Source organism: Vulpes vulpes, chromosome 4 (assembly GCF_048418805.1).
Source record: "Vulpes vulpes isolate BD-2025 chromosome 4, VulVul3, whole genome shotgun sequence".
In the NCBI taxonomy this organism is placed as follows: Eukaryota; Metazoa; Chordata; class Mammalia; order Carnivora; family Canidae; genus Vulpes; species Vulpes vulpes.
In genome coordinates this window covers 124,124,632-124,145,033 of record NC_132783.1, presented here as the reverse complement: position 1 = coordinate 124,145,033, position 20,402 = coordinate 124,124,632, and the positions used below count along the sequence as shown (strand labels likewise).

The 20,402-nt window shown below is 36.2% G+C and overlaps 1 pseudogene; it reads right to left on the bottom strand.

Annotated features, from left to right (window-relative positions):
* Positions 1 to 568: 568 nt before the first annotated feature.
* On the bottom strand, positions 569 to 925 carry LOC140598760 (non-histone chromosomal protein HMG-14 pseudogene; annotated as a pseudogene).
* Positions 926 to 20,402: the final 19,477 nt, after the last annotated feature.

Genomic DNA, 20,402 nt, shown 5'->3' with positions numbered 1-20,402 from the left:
GCTTAAAATCTGGATGCAAGTTTTCCTTAACAGTCTATCAAATACCAGTATATCCAGAGGTTGATACACTGTTACATTGTTAAGCCCCATTAATTCTCAATTTAATATCATACACACTACATACTCAAATTTTCAATCTTGCACAGCACATTAACAAAGTTTTTGTAAAACTGGAATACCACAACCAAGAGGTTACAGAGTGCACAATATTTCGACAGGGAGAACCAAAATCAAGGAGTGTGTTTCTTTAGGAAACAATTTACCAAAAACAACACAGAAATAGAAGTAATTTAAAATGTTTGAGACCTATTAAATGCACAATTGAGTTCAAACTGCCATTTTAGTATGCCTAATATTATAGGATAGAAAAACTACCCCATCTGTGGAATGTCAAGCTGACACCCAAGGCAATCAAAGCCTCCCTTATTCAGTATCCAGCTCTTTTCTAGTTGTACCTGAAAATCCACAACCTGCTTAAGATGTCACCTCTTAAGAACCAAAAGCATTTACACTTATAAAAATGGGTTGAGGTAGGATTCCCTCCTTCTTAAAAATGTTTCTAGAGCTACTAAAAAACTTGCATATACACAATAGTTGATAAAAATATTCCTTGGGATTGTACAAGAAGGGGGACAACTACTTTCTCTCCTGCTGCATCAGAAGCTGGACTCACCTCATTTTTAGTTTCTCCATTTCTGCAGTAAGTGTTGCTTCGTTTTGTGGTTAGCGACATCAACCTGTCTTCTCTTTGTTCCCCTCTGCTGTACGTTTGCACTTTTTTGTCTAAAGATTTATCCTGTCCTGTTGCCTTTTCTGGCTTCATTTCCAGTTTCGCAAGAACAGGTTTGGCCCACAACCTTACATATTTCGTCTTGGGCTCCTCCTTTACCACCTCCTGGATAGAGCTAAACTTCCTCTAGGGCATCGTGGCGGTGGGACCCTGAGGGCCCAACGCCTTCTCAAAGCTGGGCTGCCTGGCTAATGCTTCTGCTTCCATCACCTGAGCTTCTGTAACCCACTGGAGAATTTCTGAGGATAGCAGAAATGTATCAGTTTTTGTTTCAAAGAGCTGGATCTACCCAGTGATGCAGACATATAAATTGAACAAACCAACCAATCAACCCAAACAAGCAAAACCAATCAACCAACCGAACCAACAAGCAAAATGCCTATAGGGTGAAAGAGAAAGAGAACTAAGAAAGGAATTTGAAAATGAGAATTTTGGGGATCTTTGTAAGGAGCAGTATGAGTTATGTTGCAAGAGGGGTGAATAGTGTTAATAGTTTCGAGCAAGGCAGCAAGTGGTTGTAGGAGGGAAGGGAAATTTCCACATTCCAGTTATATAAAGATAGCTCAACATTAGGAAAGGTAATTTATTTCATGGGGAAAAAAAGGAGATAGAACATGATTAGTGCCTGTAAAGGTCTTAAACACCCTTAAGAGGACTTTTCAGAAATGAATGGTAGGGATACCTGGGTGGCTCAGTGGTTGAGTGTCTGTCTTTTGCTCAGGCCATGATCCCAGGGTCCCTGCAGGGAGCCTGCTTCTCCCTCTGCCTATGTCTCTGCTTCTCTCTCTGTGTGTCTTGTGAATAAATAAATAATATATTTAAAAAAAAACAAAAGTAAACATATGTGGTAAAATGTTAAAAACCTCCCCATTTTAAAATGAAGATCATGGCAAGAATTGTAATGGGCACTGTGATATTTTGACATGGTATTGAAATAAAATATTATGTGGAAGAAATAAAGTTTTGCTTTCAGATGATATTGAATACATAGGAAACAGAACTAAAAATCTATTTGAACTAAAAGGAAAATTTATTAAGATGGCTGGCTACGAAAAAAATCAGGCTTTCCTTTTATACTAGTATAACAGGATGTTAAGTTGGAAGCTTTGACTGAACTCCAAGATACCATGTGCTATGAGTCAGATTAACAAGCTGAAATTTCAAAGAACATGTCTGTGAACCTACTGGATGAGTCATACACAAGGATCTAAAATGGTAAGTTTGCTGGAGATTGAGCAGGATTTGGTGAGAACTAGTTTGGAAAATTTTTTGGTGTAGTCACATCTCTCACCCAAGGGGAGATAACTGACCCTCTTCCTCAAAAGTAATGAGGCATCTTGGATAGGTTTCTGATCTGTGGAACTTGAGACTAAAAGATTGTGGCTGGCAGTTTTGTGTGACAAGGTGATGGAGTTTCTTTAGATAAGCTGTAGTGAAAGCTGGTGTCTAGTCCTTCTTTCCCTTTCCTCTTTCCTGTGGCCAGTTGGCTTTGGAGCCAAGATTCTTTGAATCTTTGAGCTTGAGATGACCTTGGCACTGATGACGCTAAAAGAAGACTGATAAACATGGAGCCACCATTCCTGCCCTACACAGCCTATAACTCAATTCTATTACATGAGAAAGGAATACAATACTGTATTTAAGCTATTGTTACATGGGGTTTTCTGTTATTAGCAGCTGAAACAAATCCTCTCATTTGGTCTTTCTCTTATTTAATCATCACAACTTGAGAGGTTTAGCAATGAAGAATAATAAATTTACAGCTAATAAAGGGAAGGGAAGTTGTAAAAAAAAACATTGAAGTAGTCGTGGAGAAATATTAATAAAATAAATTTTAGAGGGGCACCTGGATGGCTCAGTCAGTTAAGCCTCTTGATTTCAGCTCAGGTCATGATCTCAGTCCTGGGATTGGGTCCCACCTTGGGCCCTGGGCTCTGCACTAGGCATGAAGACCGCTTAAGATGTTCTATCCTTCTTCCTCTGCCCTTCCCCTGGCTTACACATAGGCATACTCGCTAGCACATTTGCTATAAATAAATAAATAAATAAATAAATAAATAAATAAATAAATTTCAGAGAGGGAAAGGACATAGAAATTGTGTATCAAGATTGAAATATTTCAAGTATTTACTGATAATCTTTAGCCATAATTCTTATATTATCTAATAGTCAGACCTCATTCAGACTTTTTGCCCTTAGAGAATCATTCCCCTAATGAAACAGGAACCAGACAGCAGATATCTAGCATACTTAACTTTTAAGTTCAAAAGCCTCAAAATGCAAATTTCAGATATGAAAATGTCATTTCTTTTTCTTCTCACAGGAAGTGATCCAAGTCAGAGAAGAGAAGAGTGTCTGAGGGGAGGTTGGCTTCCCCGGGTAGGCTGCTTGGCAGATAGGGGGTTTGTGGACAATAGAACTCTTCTGATAATTTCATGGCCCTGGACCTGATGGAACTCGTGCCCTGTTTCCTATCTGCAACCCTGAGGGTCCCCTAGGTCTGTGAGAATTAGAGGTTAGAAGATGGATGGTTGATTGGCATATCAAAGACCAAGATGACTTGGGCAGCTCTACTGGAATTCCTGTGCCTTCAAAGTTCCATGGAGGAATTGAATAATTTCCCCATGCCTACCCAGAAGGCCAAGTGAAAAAAGAGAGAGAGCTGCTGTTGGATACTGAAGGGGCCTAAAATTATGAAAAGAGGCTACCACATGGGACAGTTGTGTGAAATAACTTTGGAAGAAACTACAGTTTAGGAACAGAAAGAACTGTACATTTTAGTTATGATCAAGTAGGCAAAAGCCATCAGCCAGTGACCAGACAACCCCCTCATGGTTAAGTAAATTCTTTTTTTTTTTTTTTTTTTTGGTACACAGAACGTGCACTTGAAATGAAAATTAAGAATTAGTAAATATTTTATATTTAATTCTTGAGTTAGTGGCCTGAGGGATTCATACCAGCATGTATGAAAGAACTAATAAAGACTGAAGATAAAAACATAAAGGACAATTAACAGAACAAATCTCAGAGAAAGGCAGGGAGAGATTACGGTATTTTGGGAAGGGGTGCATAGCCTTGACTAGAAGGGGGATACTTTTTTTTTTAAGAATAAGGTCAGAATTAGAGTTTTTCAAATTGCTATTTCAGATCATATAAACTTTACCATTTCAATAAAGAAGAAAAATTCTACATGTTGTAAAAGAAGTGGCTGGTTTGGGGAAGTTACTTTTTACTCTATGAGTTTGCCAAATTCCCTGCAAATGGTACCAGGTAGGTGGTATTTAGGACCATGTGAATAGGAGTGAAAATTAAGGCTTGCAGAACTATATTTCATTTCAAATATAATAATATTTAATAAGCACACAGCATACCAGAGAACAAACAATAGCCATTTCACTTCCTGCTTAAGTTTCAATAACTTGCATTTGATGCTTTTGTTTGTTTCTAAGAGTCAGTGTAATCCAATTGTTTCCCTTCTCCTCAGGATCTCCCAAATATAAATTCTTTTCCTTTTTCTTTCATTGCTTAGAGTTTAGCTGCTTCCTTTTGTCTGTCTCAAGGCATTTGTTCAAATGTAGTTCAAGAAAAAACAAACTGTGGCATGATCTTTTTATCTAAAGCAGAATTAATCAACTAAATACACTGTTTGCTAAATATTTTTTTCCTTAGATTGAGGAAAACTTTTCCTTTAAGTAAATATACTATCTCCCAATTTTGAGCTGATAGGAAATTTTTGAAATAAACAATGGATATATTTTTTTACATAGCCATTTTATTTAACTTTTGTAAAACTGAATTGAGATCCCAAATTGAGTGTAAAGATTCAAACATGTCTGGATGGTTGCTGGGACAGGATGTAGAAGTCTAACAGCATCCCAAGAAGGCTGTAAAATCCTTGTCCAATACTGAGACCCCCAATTGCATTGTGCCTGGCTCATAGAATTTTCTCCATAGATATTTGTTGAATCAATAGGTTAATGGCAGGATGGCTGAGTATATGGATAAAAGAGAAACCACTTATTGTGAATGATAGAGAGGAGTAGAAATGACTATGAAATCCATTTTGGAGTAGCAGAAGGTGGAGCATTCTAGTGAGCAAAAGATCTGTCCCTGATATTTGTTTCCCATCCCAAGTGGCTACACTGAATTCATGTCCAAATCCAGAAGATATCAAGGAGCTGTGAATGATGACTGTAAGAGTGGTTTCATTAAACGTCAGTGAAACTTGAACACAAGCAGCAGTGCTGAAAACACTATCAATCAAAACTTCTTCCCCACATTACAACAAAGCACAGTGAAATTTTGAGAGACTGTCCCTGCAGCAGTAGGTTTATTCTTGCCCACTTGTAATGCATCTTCCGGGAGTCACAGCAGTGTAATTGAGGGACATTTGACATGTGGTGATGGCCTGCGCTGACAAATGTTGGAGGTAATAGCCAATATCATTTGAGTTTTTCTGTTAATGTGACTTAATTACAGAGCCACGATCAGGATCCTGAACTGAAAGCACATGCTTCTTTGACTTCTACACCCTAAGTATCTTTCTTGCTCCACCCTAGTCCTGGATTTGTTTAATTAATAGCCATTAGTTCATTATAACTAGAGAATCCTAGATAAAAAAAATACTTCAGCATCTTTCATATCCATTGATGAAGTCTCTCAACAAGCAAATATGCAAAAAGGCAAAGCTACCAATACTGACCCTAGGTAATTGCTTTTAGTGGAAAATGACTTGGTATATATAAAGTCTACATCCTTAGACACATATTAAATATTGCAATTTTTACCCAACTTCTTTACACATTGATTGGGGTCCTTCCTAGGAGTAACTAGACAGATAGATAATTAGGGTATAATCATTGCCCTTGGGAGCCTAACATTGATTTATTGTAGTAGGATTTTTCCTCCTGAGCAATGGTAATAAATATAAGATGACTAGTCTCCATTCTTTTAGTTCATTTTATGTCTAAGCAGGAAATTTTTAAAATTTGAAAACCTTTCAAGTGGCGTATGATGTATACCACACTGACAGGCAAACTGGTGTGCTTGGAGCACCACTCAGAAAAGCTGTTTTCTTTCTATAGAGAATGATGTGAAATAGGTAGGACCAATTTTGGTGAATGTAGGCTGGTGTGGGACCTAATTTTAAAAATAGAAATGTCCTGACTAATTTGTTATGTTGGCAACAGATCTAAGGACTACAGACAAATACTTACGAAGATTTGAGAAAATGAAGACAAGCAAAGACAGATTTGCCTTCACCATCATAGTTAAAATAAATCCTTCATTCAGTTAGTACTGCAAAGAAATTTCATTTAGATTTTAACTTTTTGATATATAATTCACAAAGGGAATTTGTCTCACTTTAAAAATAACTCTTCAGATATCAAACAATAGAATAAATGTTTTTTACACTAGGAAAATATTTGAGATTTTTCTGACAATGCCTACTGTTCTAGTAAAAAGAGTGAGCAAGAGAGAGAGAGAGAGAGAGACGCAAAAAACAAAGCAAAACAAATACTTTGTCCTCTAGAGTTTTCCTAACAAAAGCCTTGCATTTGTCTCTGTGGAAACAGTGTACTGGGCAGTTTTGCCAACCATATGTTGTCAGAATGTAACCTTTTTTTCTGAAGGTTATATGCTTCTATTTATTTCATTAGTCTCTAATGAGGGCAAGTTCCATACCAAAAGTTTTCAAATTGTTGGTGAATTGACCAATCTATTATAAGAAAATTACCCATAGTATTCTCAGTGATCTGACCTGCAATGGTAGACCTGAGTGTTAAGGAACAAAGATACTTTGCCATGTGGTGGACGTATGCAGTCCCCATAAGGTGCAATGAGGAAGGGCATTTTCATAGCTTGAGCAAGTTCAAGATAACTTCCAAAGGAGGTGAAGATCCAGCCACCGAAGGAGAAAGAAAAGAAAGAAAGAGTAAGAGGATAAGAGAATAACAAAGGGGGAAGGCAGGAAGGGATGACGGAAAGGAAGATAGAGCAAAGTGAATTTTTTCATTTAATATTTCAGCCCAGATTTGAGTTAACATAGTATGCTAGAGCTGGCTAATACTGGTTTTCAGAGCTATTGTGTGGATCTCTTCCCAACTCTGTGTGCAGTGATCTCATACAGGTAGCTTCAAATAAGACTACAGCGAAAGTATTTACATGCAAAAATAAGTAAATGTTACAAATCAGGGTATCTTCTCCTCTGGAGAGCTAGTTGTTAAACATTTACCAATTTGCTCCAGTTGACCTGAAAAGTCTCAGGGGCCAGTGTGGTAAAAGAAATGCAATGTAACAAAATAGAAACAACTCATGAGCCAGGATGGAGGCATCACGGGGGAGGGAAAGAGAGAGACTGGGTGATTGAGATAATAATTTAATCACCTGGGTAATCATGCCTACTGGAAAACACACCACAGAGTTGAGCCCAGTTACTTAGATGATTGGGAAGAGCACGAGCTGTTTTCTCCAGTGTATGACCCAGAAAGACACTAGAAGGAAAGGAGGGAAACTTCCTTGGGGTTTCCTGGATTGGCAGGAGCAGTCCATTTTTTATGGTATTGAATATGATTTGGAGGTAAAACCTAATTAAAATGTGATTTACACTGGGAACAAAATGAGGTAGATATAGGCACTTTTTATGAAGAATTGAGGAAGATTAGGAGCTTTTAAATCTTTTGATTCAAATCTATTAGCAACGTTGCTCAGTATAGCCATCTTTCTGAAGTTCCTAGAATGTGCCAGGTACTGGCTTAATTACTTTATATATATATTATCTGATTTGATATTTGTGGCAATCACATCAGGTAAATGTCATTTTACAAATAAACTAAATAAAATTTAGAGGTGTGAAATCACTTGCTTAGGTTCTGGTCCAGACTTTAAGTTCTCATCTTTTTTAGTGTGGTTTGTTGAGCCATTCCAGGAGTTGCAAAATCTATTTGAAATGCAAAATTCTGGATAAAATTCAGTAACAAAGGAGTGATTTTCAAGTAAGAGAAGGATCCAGTGTGCTTGATATTTTTGTTTTTATAATTGTGGTCTCTATTGGTCTCTCTTTTACAGTACCCTTTACAGAGAACATATACTTCTTATAAACATGTTACACACAAATTATTATTTTATTAATATAAAAACACAAAAAGGCCCAATCAACTATATAGTGCCTATATCTGGAAACTTCAACAGAATATTATTTTTTAAAGTAAAATTTTTAAAGGGTAATGCACATGTGATGGGCCTATGTCATAAGTGAAGCATATACACAGCGCATATACTACTGTACAAATTGCCTAGATAAAGAGACTATTTTCAATAACCTAGAACTCCCTTTCACATCCCCCTCAGTCACTGCCCCCTACACAAAATGCAACTATTACTATCCTGACTTCTATCACCAGGGGTTAGTTTTGCTTAGTTTTGAAATTATAGAAACGGAGTTATAAAGCATGAAAATTGTTTCTGGCTTTTTGTTGTTGATTATTATATTTGTGAGGTCCTCTCATGTTATTGTGTGTAGTCATAGATCATTTTCATTGCTGCAAGATCATTTTCTTATTTATTTGATGACTCATGGAAATTTGAATTGAGAAATATTATTAAAGCACTTTTCCTGCCTTTGTATTTCCAGTTTATGCTAAGCCTTTTTAACTCAGGCAAAGGTCTGGGGAATTGGGAGGATTTCTTAAAAGAATTCATCAGCAAGCACACTAATATGAGTTAATCTCTTTGTTCAATGTTAGCTTTATATAAGTTGTTTACTTATATATGAAGCTTATATATATTTACTGCATTTCTAAAAATTTGAACATTCCTGAAGCACTTTGGAGTTATAAGGCTTCTTTGCTAGCTCTTCCACTCAGAGACCTCAAAGGCCTTTGTAAATTCATAACTGTGATCCAACGTTTTCCACACAGAACCAAAGGAACATACAGGTCTCTAGTAATCCCACCAGCAACATTGAGGCTAACACTTGGACTAACAGGGCAAACTATCTAACAAAAACTCTAGTTCTGAGAAAGCTTAGGAACAGTGTTCCACTTTGTTTACATGTGTAGCCATTATCACAAAGTCAGTGCTCTGTAAAGTCTGGCGACCTGACTTGAATATGGATATTGCCACAAAGGAAAACAGAGACTATTATATAGAATGCATTAATTCAGTTAATGGCTTTATTTTTTTTTAATTTTTAAAAAGGATTTTGTTTATTTATGTGAGAGAGAGCATGAGCAGGGGGAGGGAAAGGGGCAGAGAGAGAGGCAGAAGCAGGCTCCCCGCTGAGCAGGGCGGCCCAAGGCAGTGCTTGACACCACACCCTGAGATCATGACCTCAGCCAAGGTAGATGCTTAACTGATGGAGCCACCCAGGCCCCCCTCAGTTAATGGCATTAAAACACTTTCAGTCCTGAAGAAATGAAGTATTTCCAGCTTACAAATGTCTCTTTGCATATTGGTCTGAAACCAGTAGTTCTTAATTTCTTTCTCAAAGAGAATTTGAGAATATAGTGAAGCCTCAGAATAATTCTTGATAAACCAATTTTTTCCACGGGATTTTGGTGAACCCACACAGAATTCTGTGAGGTTTCTGGGGACACCATGTTAAGAAACTATTTTCTTAATATTTTTGACATTAAGTATTTCTTGTGGGACTATATGCCAGATATTGTGCTGTTTGTTACTCTGTAGCATGCATTTCCAATGGAGGCAAGATCACCTCCAATGGGGTAAATATTTGATCTTGGGAGGTAAAAAAATCTTTTGCAGATAATCCACAGATATCCATATAGTAAATTAGCTGTAATATGTCTGTGGTATTAAAATGTCATGAGGAAGAGGTAATTTGGAAAAGAAAAAAATGTCTAAAATATCCCCTTGAAGGATGATAGGATCCCATTGGAAATGAGAAGAGCTGAGGGAGAAATTTGGGCAAGAGTGGTTTGACTTGAAGCCTTCAAATGAAGTATACATGTAACTCATCCCAGTTCTACGAAACATCTCCTTTTAAGCATCTCTGAATGTATGTTATTGAGTCAAAATTATGGTGGTAAGAATACTTAATTCTGAGAGGCATAACTATGGATGTTTCCCAAAGTAACAAACTATTTTATAATTACATACAGCCTACAAAAATGTGAAAGATGAAAGTCATTTGCCTTTTAAAACTCAATTTTATTAATTTTTTCATGTATTTAAGAATATCTGAAGATGATTTTACATTTTAATGTTCTGACACACTATAGATGTAATTGTCTCTAATTTCTTAAATGATACATCTTGGAAAGTTACAAGTTATAAGTAATCTTTCAGCACTGATATGATTTGGGAAGAAGTGATTATACTTTGAAATAAGAAATCATTATTTAGTATAATTTTGAGTAAATTTATGCTTTCAAAGCTTACAGGAAGACTCATTCAAAGTTGTACTCTTGCAATCCATTTTTAAAATAATCAGTAAATTACCTCATAGAAAGGATGAACTCATTGCTCTGTTCCTACAGACCATGCCTCGTGAGTCAATTCTTTTCCAGGCATAAAGGGTGTGTCATTTACTCCTCCATGGCATATTTCCTTGAGTGTTTTATGTCACTTACGTTCCTCACCTAGCCCTTCAATATAATTAGGATGAGTTTCGCTATCTACAAAGAGGTCAAATCAAATGTCTAAGATAGCACAATGACTAACATTGGCATTAAAAAATGAATTTTAAATGTCATAAAGAAAATGACTATATGTCAATAGGTATATCAACTTTCTCTTCTCTTTTTTAACCTAATGCAAGAAATGACCCTATCGAATAATGTTGGCAAAAAAGAAAAAAAAAAATAACAAAGCAAAAAAAAAAACAAAAAAAACCTCAAAATGAAAGTATAGCCTCGTGTATGTTAATATCAATAGCTAATCACAGTATGAGTCAACTTTCTCAAAGAGTTATTTACTTTTGTTATGGACCGAAGAACCTGCTTGGTAGATTGGCTTTGGACAAGTTGGTTCAATATATTTGCTCCATTGTTTTTTAGTCAGAAAGCTAAAGGTAACTTGAAATTGTAGTAATTCATACTTCAAAATTCTCAGGCTTTTTGTGTTTTGCTGGATGTTATGGACTGAATTGTGCCCTTCCCCCCAACCCAATTCATACATTGAAGTCCTAGCCCCCTGTACTTTAGAAAGTGACTGCATTTGGAGACAGGCTCTTCAAAGTGGTAATTAAGTAAAAGGAGATCATTTGGGTAGGCTCTGATCCAATATGACTGAGTGTCTTTATAAGAAGAGAGAGTTTGGACACAGACACATACAGAGGGAAAATGATGTGGAGTTACAGAGAGAAGATGGCCACTTAACAATTCAAGGAGAGAGGCCTTGGAAGAATCCAATTTTGCCAATAGCTGGTTCTTGGATTTCCAACCTCCAGAACTATAAGAAAATAGATTTCTGTGGTTTAAGCTACCCAGTCTGTGATATAGCAGCTATAGCATATAAGCTACCCAGTCTGTGATATAGCAGCTATAGCACTCCTAGCAAACTCATATACTGGGTTAATATCTACTAAAAAGTTCTTTGTAAATTTTTTATATTTTTCATGCTTTACATTATTTTCTGCCCTTTCCCATTTCCCATTTCTATGCTGTGTAGTTGCCTCTCAGCTACAATGGTTTGATAGTAATAAGTAGAATTCTACTATGAGACAGAGGAGGTTTCTTTTAAGAAGAAAGAAATAACAAATCAAGCTAACAAGTTACAGGCTCCTTCATACCTGCATCTTAAATTGTGCCATTTATTAGTCATCTTTTTTCATTTTGAAAAGGTTAATCATGCTTCTTTCTGCTCCATAATAATGCTGCAACAAGGATACTCCATAAAAAAATAATACATGTGAAGCATCTAACAGAATGCCTGGATAGAATCGTGATAATAAATGTTGGTCCTCTTCTCATCTTTGTTCTCTGCTTTTTTAGGGAAAAGATGTACTAAATAGGAAGTAACCAATGACTTGAATTTGGATAGATATATCTCTATGACTAATTATGATACTAATAGTGACAAATCATTTATTTAAAATTAATTTTATCCAATAAATCATTTATTTAAAATTAATTTTGTCGAATAAATAGAGGGAGTCTGCTGTGTATTTTTCCTTATGTTCCTGAGGGAAAGCATTCAAATATCGGTAATGTTAAGTTACAGTGAAGTTAGAATGGTGGTGGTCACGGTTTTATATTTTATGAAGTTAAGATCAAGAATGATTAGTTATAATGTAAGAAACTGCAAACTTATTTACTGATTTTCTAACTCTGGCAACCATTTTTTTTTAAAAAGATTTTATTTGTTTATTCATGACAGACAGAGAGAGACAGAGAAAGAGAGAGAGAGAGGCAGAGACACAGACAGAGGAAGAAGCAGGCTCCATGCAGGGAGCCTGACATGGGACTCAATCCCAGGTCTCCAGGATCACCGCTGAGCCACCGGGGCTGCCCTCTGGCAACCATTCTTTACTGTAATAGTCATGTAGGATGTCCTTATTTTAGGTATCTATATGCAGTAATGTTGGAGACAATCTTTTACATGGGTTTTGCAGAGATGTTGAAAATATTTGTTGAATGATTGAATCTAAATATGATACTATTTTTATCAAAAATTACATTAAAGTGATAATTTTTTACATTGAATGTACATATTTATGTATGCTAAACTATATAGACTATGTTGGGCATTCTGAAAACAATTACAAAGTATTCTATCTTTCCTGGTCATGGCCCTATCCGTAAAATCTAGTACAATGCCTGCTATGTATTAGGTAAACACTTATTACATAAACAGATGGATAGATGGATGGATAATGAGTCAGTGAATATATGGCTTTCCTAAAGGAACTTCAGGTATAGTCTCAATTGTATTTACTACATAAGAGGTGTTCTAGTACTGTGGTGAAGACAGAAGTTTTGTTCTATTGCTAAGTTCTGCCAATTACTAGGAAGAGTTATATTTATCTCTTGATAAAGAAGATTCTTTTTCTTCCTGAAATGTTATGTTGAAAACCCTTCCTGCCCTGTGCATTACCATTATATGTTCTGGGTAACACCATTAAACATCTTTCTAGCAGTAGCTCTTCAAAGGCATTTCTGTATTAATCATTTTATGTCTACTGTTGTGTAGGCTACATCTTTTTTTTTCTACCTTTACAGTAATTGGTTGATTTGGGGAGACATGTTTGGATTTATGTTTATTTTCTTTCCATAGACTTGTCTTTTATTGAAGTGATAAATGCCTTTTTTTGGAGTTGACTTGGAATAAACTTAACTTGGGGTTGATTTCTGAAATAATTTTTTTTTATTTGAATATATAGAGTTTTAAAACTCCCAATGCAGTAGTTACTAAACTGCAAAAGAGAATTCCAAAGAAACCTGACAGGGTGGTAGACTTTCAATGCATTTTATTCCTTGATGTTAAAAATGCAGTTACTAATTCTAGAATATTACTTTTATATTATTGCATTCATATTTTTTTTCTGACTTGTAAAAATATATTATTACCAGTGCTGGTGGTTTCTTTTGATTATTTATTTTAAGTGTAGTTTTAGTTCCTGGGTACCTTGAACAAAGTGATAGAAACAGTTGGAAATTTGAAATTTTTTGTAGTTTAATTATAGTAATATTGAACCTTCTCTCATAGCCATGTAGGCCACCTATTTGATTGTCTTAAATTATTCACAATTTGCTTGGGTAATGCTTATCGCTTCACTTTTTCTTCCCTCTTTCTTTTTTTTTTCCATTATATCTTACCTTGTTTCAGAATGGATTCGAGATAGTATAGAATATTCCACAAAAAACAAATGTATAAAGAATAAATACATTCAAGTGTCTGTGAAAATATAAATTAGAATGGAAAATCAGGAATGTAGATACACCATAGAATTCTGAAAATTTACTCAACTTGAGTAATACATTTAGCTCTGAGGTTTGCAGTGGTTAAGGTTAAAAGGACAATATGATTCATTAGAAAAAATACCATATTCTCAAGAAAAGTCATTTTTTTCTAGGCATTTACTTTTTTTTTAATAAGATTTTATTCATTTATTCATGAGAGACAGAGAGGGTCAGAGACACAGGCTGAGGAAGAAGCAGGTTCTCTGCAAAAGCCCAATGTGGGACTTGACCCCAGGACTCTAAGGCAGTTGCTCAACTACTGAGCTACCCAGGTGCCCCCAGGCATTTACTTTTCACAAGGAATTTTTACAGAAGCTATCAAATGATATTATAGATAATATAGGAACAAACACAATGGCAGAATTTTATTAGATCTAATAATTAACTTCAGAAAAAGTATCTAATGAATGACGAGTGATTTTTGTAGAGAAATAAGTTTTTGTTCACATGCATCTTCCTATTTCTTAGTCTTTAATGTCTTAGAATCATAGAAATTACCCCTAGAAAGTTTTAATTCAACTATTTATGATCTTTGTACAATTTTATTTCTGTAGCAAGGAATATATCATCTGTATGTTTAATTTCCATGACCAGAAAAAAAATATTTTGAGGGTCACTTTGAAACATATACTTTCATTTCTGCAAAACCAAAGTCTAAAATTGTCAAACATCTGGGGCAACTGGGTGGTTCAGTCTGTTAAGCATCTGACTTCAGCTCTTGGGATGGAGCAGGGAGTCTGCTTCTCTCTCTCCTTCCCTTTCTGCCCTACCCCTGCTTGTGCCCTCTCTCAAATAAATACATTAAATCTTAAAAAAAATTTCAAGATGTCAAATGTTTTAGAAATGTTAAAAGCTGTTACAGAAGATTTCTTTCATTATTAACTCACAGATACTCTTTGCTATTGCCATTCATGATAATATATTCATCAAATGGAGTCTGAATTCTGTCTTTAAAGTGAAGGAAACTATTCATCGTTGAATCGTTTGAGAACCCTGTACCTAAAGGATGCATTTATGTGATTCGTAATCTCCAGATTTTAATATTTTGGTCAGATGTCCTTTTGACACCTGAAATGCAATATGATTTTTTTAAAAAATGAATTCCTATTCTTTTCATTCTGTATCAAATCTACTTCACCAACCTTCTTATTTATCTGGCAGGATTATCATCCCATCTACCTTGTAGTGAAACACACAGAAAGGTGAAGGACTCTCATTCTTTTTTTTTTTTTTAATTTTTATTTATTTATGATAGTCACACACACACAGAGAGAGAGAGAGAGAGAGAGGCAGAGACACAGGCAGAGGGAGAAGCAGGCTCCATGCACCGGGAGCCCGACGTGGGACTCGATCTCGGGTCTTCTGGATCGCGCCCTGGGCCAAAGGCAGGTGCCAAACCACTGCGCCACCCAGGGATTCCCCGAGGACTCTCATTCTTAAGACCCTTTATTCTACCCATTGCCATATGCTATGGTGTTTCTGTGCACCACCTTTCTGTGTACCACCTATTGAGTGTGTCCTTTCTCCTTCAACTACTTCAAAAGCTTTGTGCAAATAGTGAGTCTGAGCCTGGACACCAGCAGCATCTCTACCGGGACTTTGGATCTTTAGTCATTCTATCTCCTACATTAATTCAGTCTTCAAAAATAGTCACAGAAGCATATCTGTGCTGATTGATAACATGAAACACAGTGGTAAGCTGCAGGACAGATGCAAGAGAATTCCTAATGATGAAAACAATTATTCTTATAATGTGCTTATTCCTTTAACAGGTATTTTATGAGGACCTGCCATGTGCTAAGTACTATTCTAGGTTATATGCATTTAACTAGTGCCTCAAACTTAAAAATTACGAAATCAGAAGTGAAGGTATATATCACTTTATACTATGAAATTATACACAGTGCAGAGAAATCTATAAACCTTAATATGAATGGAGGTTGGGTAGTGTATTTGAGTGAGATAAAAAGAAAGAATGCAAACGGTAATTTGGATGTGGCAAAAACTTATGGCTATCTGTCCAGTTAGAGGAAATCAGCCGGTGATGTTCACAATCACAAGACTGTTCTGATGGAAACAATAGAAGTGACCCAGAAACTTCAACAATCTGTTCATCTTCTAAAAGTCTATTCTACATAAGCAAAACAACTAACAAATTCACGCCTGGTCTTAATAATATTTTCTATGGCCTGCAGGGTAAAAAAAGTGATTACAAGAACTAATATTTTTGCCCTAATTTTGATCAGCATGGAGAACTTGGTTCATAAAGTGCCAGTGGCAGGTGATTTTGGAAAAACTGACCATGACATCTTAGAATTTGGAATACCTTGGGAGAGCTACTCATTAGTCAGGCACTCTAGACTTTAAGAAAGAAGACTTCAAGAATTTCAGACATGAAAAACTCAGAAGAAAGCTCAGAAAGGTCACAAAAAAATGCTGATGATATAACTCTGGCAATGCAAATCTCAAATTATTTTAATGAGGAATAAAAGTCTCATAATGGAAAAAATATCATAACTATGCAGAGAACTTTATTATCTGTTCAGATTGTAAAAAAAAATACATGCAAAAAAAATAAAAAGGAAGACAAATAACCAAAAGGATGACAAATAACTCTAAATATAGAAAAGTAGTATGGATTGGTAAGAATAGTGCAGGAAGGTCAACATCCATAATGAGCTGAGGTTTGCAAAATTTGCTACTGACTGTTGAGTTTGGCTTCAACTGGAAATGGGTAGGGCTATTTTGAGTGTAAAGTCAAAACTGCTCTGGTTAATATATCTGCTCCACTGCTTGCTTGTATTCTGCTCTTTCTTTCTCTATTAAACAGAGGCATTACCTGATGTTAAAATCAAATTCCTTTAGCTTCCAGTATTTTTCCTAAGCCTTGTTTTAGTCCATATGTAGAATTCATAGATTAAAAAATAATTTTCAGTCTCCCAATGCAAGGAATGGAAGGGCCCAAATCAAAGATGTCAAGCTGAGTGTGTTAAGAGGGCATAAGTTCATAGGGAAAGGATAGAAGGGGACTTTCAAATACACATCTGTAAAGGAAGGGCAAAGTTTGTACTCCCAAGAATTTTTCTGCCTTCTCAAAATACTTCTTTTACAAGCTGTGATAGGATCATTACTAAGATATTCAGTGATAGTGAAAACTGGAGACAGACATGGGAGATGAGCTTTGTTCAATTTGACTCTTTAACAATGTTCTAAACATCTCAAACCTACCTCTCTTGATACACAGGAAGTCAGAACCAGTCTTGACTTGGTTCCCAAGGGATTCCAGGAACATTAATGGAAGTTATTATGGTGTCAGAAGTAAAGCCAGAAATGGGAATTTGAGATTTATATTTCAATTGGAAAAATGAGGAAAATATGGAATGATTTAGGAAAAGTTAAAATTGTTGATTGTTAGATAGCTATTACATTTTGTCAAGGAAAATAATCTCCAGGATCATTACAGGAGAAAATAATAGTGGAGAGGAGACTAATTAAATCTAAGATCTTTCACAAAACAAATATCAGAATAGGTCACTCTCTTGCTAAAAAAAATCCCTTTATGGTTTCTCGTTGCACTTGGGATAATATTCCCTCTGACAACCTTTTTCATCAAATTCTCATTTATTCTCCTCCTTTCCCATTGAAAACATTTATCATTTTAAAAACTTTTGAGAAACCTGTAGATTCACAGGCAGGTATAAGAAATAACATGAGAAGTTTCATATACACATCACTCAATCCGCCCAATGGTAACATGCCACATAATTCTAGCACGATGTCATAATCGGGCACTTGGCATTGATATTCTCATAGATATTTTCCTAAGATATCACAGTCAAGGTACAGAACAATTTCATCACAGAGATCTTACTCTGATTACAAATCTAAAAGGAGCTGGCTGCTGCTCTTACCCTATCATATTCTTTCCTAGAATCTCCCTTTCTCCTGTATTAGTTTTCTATTGTTTTGTTTTAAATTTATTTATTTATTTATTCATGAGACACACACACACACACACACACACACAGAGGGAGGCAGAGACACAGGCAGAGGGAGAAGCCGGCTCCCACAGGGAGCCTGATAACAGGATTCTATCCCAGGACTTCGGGATTATGACCTGAGCCAAAGGGAGATGCTCAACCGCTGAGCTACCCAGGCATCTCTAGTTTTCTATTGTTACATAACAAATTAAAAACTTATTAGCTGAAAACTGCACATGTAATACGTCAGTTTTTGTGGGTCAGAAGTCTGAGCACAGCTTAACTAGGTCCCCTGCTCAGGATCCTACAAGTCTGCAGTTGGAGTGTCAGACAGGCTACGTTCTCTTCTGGAGCCTTCTTTGGGGAAAAAAAAAAATCCATTTCCAAATCCCCTTGGGTTAGTGCCAGAATTCAGCTCCCTGTGGTTCTAGGACTGAGTACTCTGTTTTCTTACTGGCTGTTGGCTGGGAGCCGTTCTCAGCTCTGGAGGCTGTCCACAGTTCCCTTCCATGTGGTCCTCTCACAACATGATAGCTTAGTTTTTCAAAGCCAGCAAGAGGAGGCTCTCACTCGGGTCTACTCTGATAGATTCTCATATTATACCACCTAATCATGGAAGGGACATCTCATTGCCTTTGCCACATAATGTAATGAAATCAAGAAAGTAGCCTGTCATTGCCTGTGCTATATTCTTTTGCTAGAAGCAAGTCACATGTCCCACCCCATACCAAGGAGGGACTGTAGTAGATGTGACACCAGGGGCTGGGACTCTGGGAGCCATCATAGAACTCTGCACACCATATCTCCGAATGTTTTCATTACTCTGTTCTGATCTCTTGGAACTTCCCTCTTTTCCTCCAAGTATGATTCTATCTTAGCATCTCTCTATATATTGCTTCCTCTGACCAGGATATTATTCCCCTAGATATTTACAAAACTCTCTTATTTTTTTGGTCACTTTTCAAAGATAACTGTAGTAAAGAGGCCTACCTTCCTGACCTTCCTATTTATAATTGCGTTTTCATCTTTATCCCCTATATTCCTATCTTCACTATCTTGCTTTATCTAGCTCCATAGCACTTAATACTGTCTGGCATACTATATACTTTTTTTATTTGCTGCTTATCTTCACTAGAATAAAAATTTCATGAGGCAGGGATTTATTCTCTTTTGCTTCATATCACTCGGTGCCTTGTGCAAAATTGGTCCAAAAATGTTTGTTGAATGAATGAATAAATACTTTATTTGGCAAATATGGCCAGGATGGTTACATAATAGAAGAAACTCAGTGCTTAGGAAGATATTTAAAACTAAATAATTTTATTAGAAAGAACACAGTGGTTAAGTTCACCAGCTTTGGGTTATACTGCTTGAGATTAAATGAATCTCTGTTCTCTGACTTACTGTGTCTCTGCAAATAATTTCACCTCTTTATGTTCATTCTTCTTAGCTGTATGGTGACTAAGATAATAGTATCTCTTCCTCAGTTTTATTAGGAATTCTGAAATAACGTATGTACAATATATAAACAGGAAATTATCTATATCGACAAATGTAATTGCTAGAAGTAGTTTATTCAGATAAATAATAGTTAATGTGATTCTGTGGGCCAGGAATTCAGGCAGGGCTTAGTGGGGATGGCTTCTCTGCTTCACATGGTATTAGTAAAGATAACTCCACTGGAGTTAAAGGATTGAAGAGTGGCCTTTATTTTTATTTCTTTATATTTTTAAAAGATTTTATTTATTTATTCATGAGAGAGAGAGAGAGAGGCAGAGAAACAGGAAAAGGGAGAAGCAGGCTCCATGCAGGGAGCCTGACATGGGACTTGATCCTGGGTCTCTAGGATCAGGCCCCGACCCAAAGGCAGATGCTTAACCTCTGAGCTACCCAGGTGTCCCAAAAAGTACCCTTTATTGTATGTGTAGAATCTCATCTTGGGAGGCTCAAATGATTGTATGTTATCTAAAATGACTGGACTGCTCTCCTTTGATGGCATTTCCTGGGATCAATTATGTAGGGTGTTGTTTTTCTTTGTGTGACCTCTCTTTCTATACCACATCTTATTCACAAGGTCTTTTCTCTTCAGACTGTCAAACTTTACATAGCACTGGCTTCCTAGAGAGTGAAAAGGAGACATTGACAGTTCTTATGATACTGAGGCAAAGAATCGGCACAGAATCACTTCCACTGTATTCTGTTGGTCAAACCAAGTCACAACATCAGCCTGGATTCAAAAGGAAGGAAATAGACTCCAGCTCTTAATGGAACAAGTGGCAGGAGTTTACAGAGACGGAAGGAATTATTGGCCATGGCACTCAGTTTATAAAAAAAAAAAACAACCAAACAAACAACCCCCCCCCAAAAAAAACAACCTAACAAAAATTTTTATTAAAAAAAACTTATAACAGAGACTAGAATGTGGATAAAATAATGAATATTTTATTTCCTAAACCACTTACCTCTCCCTATCTTAAAATGGAAAGAGATCAACAACCTAAAACACACACGCACACACGCACACATGAACGTTAACAAGAAGTATTGAGAATTCAACCTAATAGATCGAAGGAAAATAAGGTAAGTCTAGACCACTCAATCAAGTAATAATTTAAAAAAAACAGTCATTGGAAAATGCTAAAGTGTGCTATGGAGACAAGCAAATTAAATAAGAGCTAAAACTGGTGATTGAGAACAATTTGATAATAC